The sequence below is a fragment of the Camelina sativa genome, chromosome 20, assembly GCF_000633955.1.
Source record: "Camelina sativa cultivar DH55 chromosome 20, Cs, whole genome shotgun sequence".
Lineage (NCBI taxonomy): Eukaryota > Viridiplantae > Streptophyta > Magnoliopsida > Brassicales > Brassicaceae > Camelina > Camelina sativa.
The window spans coordinates 26,409,094-26,418,143 of record NC_025704.1 but is presented as its reverse complement, the minus strand read 5'-3'; the positions used below and the strand labels follow the sequence as shown (position 1 = coordinate 26,418,143).

Sequence of the window (9,050 nt, the reverse complement as noted above, 5' to 3'; positions counted from 1 at the left end):
TCTAGCAACACGTAATCCCGCCCCCCCCCCCCCCAAACAACTTTGATGTCGGGGTACTTTTGGAACATACGGGGTTTCAACAAGAAGGAAAAACAGAGGGTTGTGAAAGAGTGGTTTAGAGAGGGAAATTTCGATTTTGGCTGTCTGATTGAAACAAAGGTGAAGGAAAGACGGGCTGATAGAGTGGTGATATCAGTGTTTGCAGGCTGGTCTTTCCTCTCAAACTATGGCGAACATCGGTTGGGGCGATTCTGGGTGGTTTGGAGGAGCAATGTTAGAGTTACTCCGGTTTATAGAACCTCACAGTTGATCACATGCTCTATCTACATTGAAGGGATGGATGAATTTTTTGTCTCATTCATTTATGCTGCAAATCTCTCTGCTGAACGCCAGGCTCTTTGGAGCGATTTAAGACACCATCAGGATTCTCCTTTATTTAGGGATAAAGCTTGGCTCCTCTGTGGTGATTTTAATGAAATACTGGATGATGATGATCACTCTCTTAATGCTTCCACCCCTTTCTACACGACAGGAATGAGGGATTTCCAAGATTTTGCTAGCTATTGCGAACTTTCTGATATGCATTACCATGGACAAAGGTTTACATGGTGTAATAAGCGGTAGAATGGGGTTATTTGCAAAAAACTCAACATAGTACTTATTAATAAGCATTGGCTTCAGCACTTTGCACAATCTACTTTGTTTTTGAGCCGGGTCGGTGCTCGGACCATCTTAGGTGTCGGTTTTACCTCTCAGCGGTGGCGCCAAAGTTAAGCAACCTTTCAAGTTTATCAATGTCACTACCTCTCATCCAGATTTCTCCAAGGATATGGAGGAGCAATGGAGAAACTACCCATCTCTGTTTCACTCTACTTCCGCAGTGCACAGATTTTCAAAGCAATTGAAAGGTCTGAAACCTCGCTTGCGATCTTTGGGGAAACGCATGGTAGGTGCCATCTCAGTCCGCTCAAAGGAAGCATATAAGACTTTATGTGATCTGCAGGCTAAAACAATGGAAAACCCCACATCACAAGCTGTTTCTGATGAGGTGACTGCTTATGAAAAATGGAGAAAGCTTTCAGATATTGAGGAGAATTACTTGAAGCAGAAAGCGAAGCTTCATTGGTTGAAAGTTGGTGACCAAAATAATAAAGCATTTCATACGGCAGCTACTCTCCGAGAGTTTAGTAATAGTATCAAAGAGATTGAATGTGATAATGGTCAGGTCGTAAATCAAATCAAAACGGAAGCTGCAAGATATTTTCAGGGTTTTCTCAATCTGCAACCCACGGATTACAATCCCTGGTCGCAAGAGGAGCTGGAATCAGTTTTGGATTTTAAATGTGCAGAGAGTGATAAGAGACTGCTCACCCATGAAGTATCTAAGGAGGAGATCAGAAGGGTGTTATTTGCAATGTTTGGCTCAAAATCACCGGGACCGGATGGTTTCACTGTGGAGTTTTTCAAAGCTTCATGGGCAACTATAGGTGATGATTTTGGAGTTGCTATACAATCTTTTTTCCGTACTGCCTTTCTACCTAAAGGGGTTAACTCTACTATTCTGGCTCTCATTCCAAAGAAGAAAAAAGTAAGGCTCATGAAAGACTATAGACCGATTTCCTGTTGCAACCTCCTTTATAAAGTCATTTCGAAGATTCTGGCAAATCGATTCAACATCATTCTACCGAAGTTCATCGCCCTAATCAATCAACCTTTGTTAAGGACAGATTGTTAATGGAAAATGTGCTTCTTGCAACGGAAATCATTAAAGACTGTCACAAGGATACAATTTCTCCTTGTTGTGCGTTAAAGATAGACATATCTAAAGCTTTTGACTCTGTGCAATGGAGTTTCTTACTTACCACTTTGAGAGCAATGGCATTCCCTGAGCAGTACGTCCACCAGATACAAACCTGCATCACAACCACATCTTTTTTAGTCCAAGTTAATGGAGACTGGCTGGTTACTTTGGAAGTATGAGAGGTTTACGACAAGGCTGCTCACTCAGCCCATACTTATTTGTTATCTGCATGAGTACTCTCCAGCAAGCTCGACGTGGCTGCTGCGAATAGGGACTTTGGATACCACCCCAAGTGTAAACAGTTGAAATTCACCCACCTTTGTTTTGCTGATGATCTGATGGTATTTGTGGATGGCTCCAAACAGTCAGTCTCTGGTGCTTTGCGGGTTTTTGCTGACTTTGTGGTACATTCTGGTATGCATATTAGTATTGAAAAATCAACTATCAACACTGCTGGCATTCCCTTGACACACAAAGAAGAGATTATCCACGAGTTCCCATTTGCGTATGGCTCTTTGCCAGTTTGGTATTTGGACTTGCCGCTTTTACCAAGGAGGATGACCTCAGGGGACTACCTCCCTCTTATAGAAAAAATACGCGTGCGAATAGCCTCCTCGACAGCTCGAATGCTCTCTTTTGCAGGCCGATTACAGCTAATTAGTTCAGTCCTTTTCAGTTTAACAAACTTTTGGATATCTGCTTTTAGACTTCGTAAATCCTACATCCAAGAGATTGATCGGTTATGCTCTGCTTTCTTGTGGTCTGGACCTTCCTTGAACACAAAGAAAACTAAAGTCTCTTGGTCAGAGGTCTGTTTACCAAAGAGTGAGGGAGGTTTGGGGTTACGATCAATCGCAGAAGCAAATAAGGTGAGTATGCTCAAACTTATTTGGAGAATTTGTTCAGCTAGAAGCTCTTTATGGGTTGATTGGGTGAAACGGTCTCTTATTAGAACTGGTTCTTTCTGGGCTGAAAAAGATAACACAACATTTGGCTCTTGGATTTGGAGGAAACTATTGAAATTTAGGGACCTCGTAAAGCAGTTTTTTAAAGATGGAAGTGCACAATGGTGCATCAACATCTTTCTGGTTTGACAAATGGAGTTTGCTAGGCTGTTTACTTGATATACTTGGTGATAGGGGTTTTATAGACCTGGGTATCTCGAAATCAAGCACCATGGCCGATGTAATGAATATGCAGCAGATACGGAGACATCGGTTCCCTTTGTTTACTTCTATAGAGGAGGAAATACAGAAGCAAAAGCTAAGTCATTCTTGTAAGGTTCACGACATACCTCTGTGGAAGGGGAAAACGATTGTTACCGAAACAGTTTCTCAACCAAAGATACATGGAACCATATTCATGCTACTCACCCACAATTGGCCGACTACAAAGCAATCTGGTTCACATAAACCACTCCAAAGTACGCTTTCCTTACGTGGTTGGTTGTAAAAAATAGAGTCGCAACAGGCGAAAAAATGCAGTAATAGAATCCTCAGGCTAACGCAAGTTGTATCTTCTGCAATCATCCGCTAGAAACGAGATATCATCTCTTTTTCCAATGTTCATATTTATAGCTGATGAGGGAAGGGTTAGTACAAAAGCTACTTGTAGACAAATACACAAGTCACTGGGAAGAGTGTTATATTAGGTGAATTGTTTTTCATAAGAGTATAATTAATTTGGATAATTTTCACTAAAATATTTAACACAAAATTTTCCTGTCCACAGCTGGCAACAATATATATAACTCAATAAACGAATTTTTCTAGTTAAATAAACATACTTGACAATCATAATAGTTAGGATAAATTAAATAAATATTTTTCCATTAAATAAATATACTCTGACCAAGAAAAAAAAACTATAAATTTGGTTGGTGGGAAAGAAAAAAAAGTTGGCCAATCACATTCGAATCCATAGTAAATGGTATTGAGAAGAAACAAAATTGGGTTTCCGGCGAGTTGCACTTGAAGGTCAACGTGCAATTGTTCCTTGTGTGTCTAAATTTTCATCCAACAAATCCAACCAAACCGGAAACAGGTTTTTTCCGCCATGGCGGGATCTTCCAAAATCGAAGAAGTGCCTCCGCAACATCAAGTTTTCATCAATTTTCGTGGTGTGGAGCTACGCTATACATTCGTCAGCCATCTCGTCGAGGCCTTGGAAAAGGTTAACATTAAAGTCTTCATCGACAACTACGCAGACAAAGGCGAATCCCTAGAAATACTTTTGAAGAAGATACAGGAGTCGAGAATCGCTCTGGCTATCTTGTCCTCGAAGTACACCGAATCAATCTGGTGCATGAGAGAGCTTGCGATGATTAATGATTGTGTGGGGGAAGGTAAACTAGTTGCTATTCCTATCTTCTACAAGTTGGAACCATCCACTGTGAGAAGTGTAAGGGGACAGTTCGATGCATTCAAAGATCTTAAGGAACCTGATGTGACCAAGAAGAAAGAGTGGAAAAAAGCTTTGAAATGGATTCCTGACTTAACTGGCATCACTTTGCACGAGACAAGGTAACAGATTTTACCAAATCCCTGTGTGTATTCTCTTCAGCTTGACAATAGTGATTAGGAAACTTTACATGGTAATTCAGGAAGATTGACCGATATTTTTCATGGGAACCTTACATAGTTAATTTTCCTCACTCGTTTTGCAGCCCAGAGAGCGAAAAAGTCAAAGAAATTGTGGAGGAGGTTAAGAAAAGGCTGTACAATATTCCATTAGAGGGAAGCCAAAACGCTTTTGTGGATTGTTAAAACTAGAATCGNGAATACATTTCTAGCTAGGAGAAACCATCAGAAATTTCAGTAGCCATATCACTTGCTATTTTTGTTGGCCACTAAAAATAGTCCTACCTAGGTACTACCAACTACCATCAAAAGTATTAATTTCACTAGCCATATCACTTGCTCTATTTCATACCATCAAAAATTTCTTTATTATTACAAGTAAAAATACATTTGGTGGCCATCAAAAATAGTCCTAGGTACTACCAACTACCATCAAAAGTATATAATGACCATCTTTGTGTTTGCTTCCTTCATAGTCACTCACTTCAGGAATCATGATCAAATTCTCCGAGACAATCAGAGACTCCCACGTGGCAGTTCTCGCGTTTTTCCCCGTTGGCGCTCATGCCGGTCCTCTTTTAGCCGTTACGCGCCGTCTCGCCGCTGCTGCTCCCTTGTTAAAACTAGAATCGGCCAAAGAATAGAATGTTTGTGTTGTTCATCTCCAACCTTTACATCATGTATTTATACAAAGAGAACTAGAATATCTAAACTTGGGGACCAAGATATACTAATATGTAAATTTTCCTAAACCTTATCTAGAGAATATTAGACAATATACAATATACATATCCCAATACTCCCCCTCAAGTTGGAGCATGCAAATCACAAATGTCCAACTTGGCGGATAATCTTTCAAACGGAACTCGACCCAAAGCCTTCGTAAAAATATCAGCAATCTGGTTATCAGTACCAACATGAACCATAGTAAGCGTCCCAGCTTGAACCTCATCTCGAACAGCATGACAATCAGACTCAATATGTTTGGTACGCTCATGAAACACCGGATTAGACGAGATATGAATAGCAGCTTCACTATCACAAAACAGCCGAACAGACCGTGTTTGAGAACATCCCAAATCCACGAAGAGTTTCCGAAGCCACATAATTTCTTGCAACGCATGACGCATTGAACGATACTCAGCCTCGGCAGACGAATGTGACACCCTATCTTGCTTCTTAGTCTTCCAAGAGATAGGAGAACCACCCAAAAACATAACAAAACCACTCAAAGAACGACGAGTAAGAGGACATGAACCATGGTCCGCGTCACAATACGCAGTAAGAGTTAAGTCCGAGTCGGATCTCAAGAGAATCCCTTGTCCCGGAGTACCCTTCAAATATCTGACAACACGAAGTGCAGCTTCCAAATGATCAACTCGCGGCGTTTTCATGAACTGAGACAGAAGATGAACGGCATAGGACAACTCAGGACGTGTAGTGAGAAGATAAATCAAACGACCAACTAAGCGATGATAAACTTCAGGATTAGACAGAAAATCACTCTTACTTTTCCCCAAATTGTGATTTTGTTCCATTGGTATAGGCGATGGCTGAGCTCCGAGAAGCCCTGCTTCAGACACAATATCAAGAACGTATTTCCGTTGAGACATATATATACCCTCACCACTTCTAGCAATCTTAATACCAAGGAAATACTTCGCCTTACCCAAATCTTTCATGTGAAAACACTTTCCCAAATATTCCTTAAACCGTTTAAGCATATGGGAATGATTACCACAAACTAATAAATCATCAACATATATGAGAACCCGAAGCTCTACCTCACCCTTGGAATACATAAACAGAGAATAATCTTCATAAGACTGAACAAAACCAAATCTTGTCAAAGCAGAGGTAAGCTTTGCAAACCAGAACCTAGGAGCCTGCTTAAGCCCATACAAAGACTTACGGAGATGACACACTTTATTTGGAGCAGAGTGACGAAAACCAACTGGTAACTTCATATACACTTCCTCTTCCAAATCACCATGTAAAAACGCATTATGAACATCCATCTGATGAGCTTCCCAATTCCTAGCAGAAACAATACGTAGTAAACTTCGTATGGTGGTCATTTTAACGACCGGAGCAAATGTCTCATTATAATCCTCCCCTTCGACTTGACGGTTGCTACAAGCAACTAAACGAGCTTTATACCATTCGAGCGAGCCATCAGAATGATACTTTATCTTGAAAACCCATTTGTTATCAATGGCCACTTTGCCAGGAGGCAAATCAACGACATCCCAAGTATGGTTTTCTTCCATCGCATTGATCTCTGTACCACACGCGTTAGTCCAACGAGGATCTTGCATGGCCTGTTTAAACGATGTCGGTTCAACTCCACTAATGACAGCCGCTAGAAATGCACGATGAGACGGAGAAAAATTTTCATCAGATATGTAATTTGTGAGAGGATAGGGAGTGTGTGTACCTTGAACCGTTGACGAAGAAACTGAAGAGAAGTCGGGAGAAACGTGATGGGTGTCTTCAACATTGCAACGTGCGGAGTAAGTCACATAATCTTTTAATTTAACAGATGGAAACTTTTGACGCTTTCCCTGTCCCAACTCAACGTTAGACTGACCGCTAGCACTATCAACAACGGGATTTAGGACAGTAGGTGTAGCAACTGTTTCAGCGGAAGTAGGCTCAATATGAGCTTGTGAAGTAGGCAAACCACCCGACTCACTTTCTTCGGACCGATCAGAAGACGATGCGGGACTCCCCCTGTCCTCATGCGTGGGTTCTAAATGAACCAGCCAGTCATCATCAATCGTCGCACTGGGAGAGGAAACAGGCTGGTCGTGCAAAGTAGACTTGGTGAGAAATGGAAATTCATTCTCTTGGAAAATAACATCACGAGAGACGGAAAACTTTGCAGTCTCAAGATCGTACACCTTCCACCCTTTCTTCCCGAAGGGGTAACCCACAAAAATGCAATGACGACTTCTTTCTCCAAATTTGTCTTTATCTCGAGAACGTTTATGAGTATAACAGGAAGACCCAAACACCTTAATATGATCATAAACGGGTTTCTTCCCATGAAGGAGTTCATACGGAGTGCGATCTTGAAGAACCTTTGTTGGCGTCCTATTTATTAAGTATGTAGCCGTCAAAACTGCTTCTCCCCAAAACGACACCGGAAGACCAGCTTGAAACAAAAGTGACCGAGCAACATTCAAGATGTGCTGATGTTTCCTTTCAACGCGACCATTTTGTTGTGGGGTATCTACACACGATGTTTGATGAATAATTCCTTTGCTTTGGAAAAACGATGCAAGACACATGAACTCTGTTCCGTTATCACTCCGAACCATCCGAACCGGCTTATCAAACTGTCTTTTGGTATAAGCACAAAAATTCTGTAAAACTTGACGAACTTCAGATTTCTCTAATAGAAGGTGTGTCCACAGCGCTCTAGAAAAATCGTCTACAATAGTAAAAAAATAAACAGCTCCAGACAAAGCAGAAACACGATAAGGACCCCAAACGTCGACATGAATAAGTGAAAAACAATCCATTGCTTTATTTGAACTATCATAAAAAACTTCTCTTGTTTGCTTAGCCCTAAAACACACGTCACATGGACTAGGACTAGCTGAGTTTGAAACATCAAAACCAATAGGTAAAGTAGAAAGAACTGAAAAAGCAGGATGTCCAAGCCGACGATGCCACAAAGTTGAGTCGCACTGCACTCCAACCTTATTAACCCGCACAGCTGCAACATCTTGAAGAAGATAAACCCCATCACGTTCTACCCCGGCTCCAATCAGAGTCTTCGAGAAACGATCCTGCACAACACATAACGTATCAGTAAACAATGCCACACCACCAGTCTGCTTAAGCAGCTTTGAAACAGAGATAAGAGAAAAATTTAAATCTGGCACATATAAAACATTGGCGAGAGTAAGATGATCTGAAACACGAAACTCTCCCATGTTTTCAGATACAGTTTTACTTCCATCCGCAAATCCCACAGAGCAAGATGGTATGGATGTCATGTTGACTAACAACTTAAGATTTCCGGTCATATGATGAGAAGCTCCAGTATCTAAAATCAAATCCTCATGAATCTTACCAGAAAATATCTTACCAGAAAGCTTATCTATGTGATTACTTGTTTTCTCTGAAGCCATCTTACTGATTGCTTGCCATTGTTCAAGTGTGAAATTAGGGAAGGATGAGGCGTGGGGACTTGTAGCATGAGCAACTGTTGCATAACCACGACCACGTCCACCAAAAACAGAGTTACCACGTCCAGCTCCCCCTGAAACCGAACCACGACCACCACGGCCTGATGAACGTCCACCCTTGTTGCGCTCAGACCACCATTCAGGGTAACCAACAAGTTCCCAACAAAATTCTTTCTCATGCCCTGACCTTCCACAGTGGGAACAGAGCAAGGAACGCTCTTTGTTCCTGTTGTTTCCTGGAAAAAAAATTTGAAGGAGCAGAGCGTGTTGCAAAACCTGAAGTTTCCACGGATTCATTCACAAGTGACGCAGAGGTCGAATCAGGCTGAAGTGAGTCTCGCCTAGCAACGAATCCTACTACATCGTACTGCTGTTCCTTCTTCTTAGCCACTTGACGTTGTTCCTCACGAACAGCCTTAGCATAGGCTTGTGCCAAATTGGGTAAGGGATCAGCATCAACGATTTGGCAAA

General features: G+C 41.5%; 1 pseudogene; it reads left to right on the top strand.

Annotated features, from left to right (window-relative positions):
• The window catches only part of LOC104772843, a 17,223-nt pseudogene continuing 11,871 nt past the window's right edge, over positions 3,699-9,050 (top strand).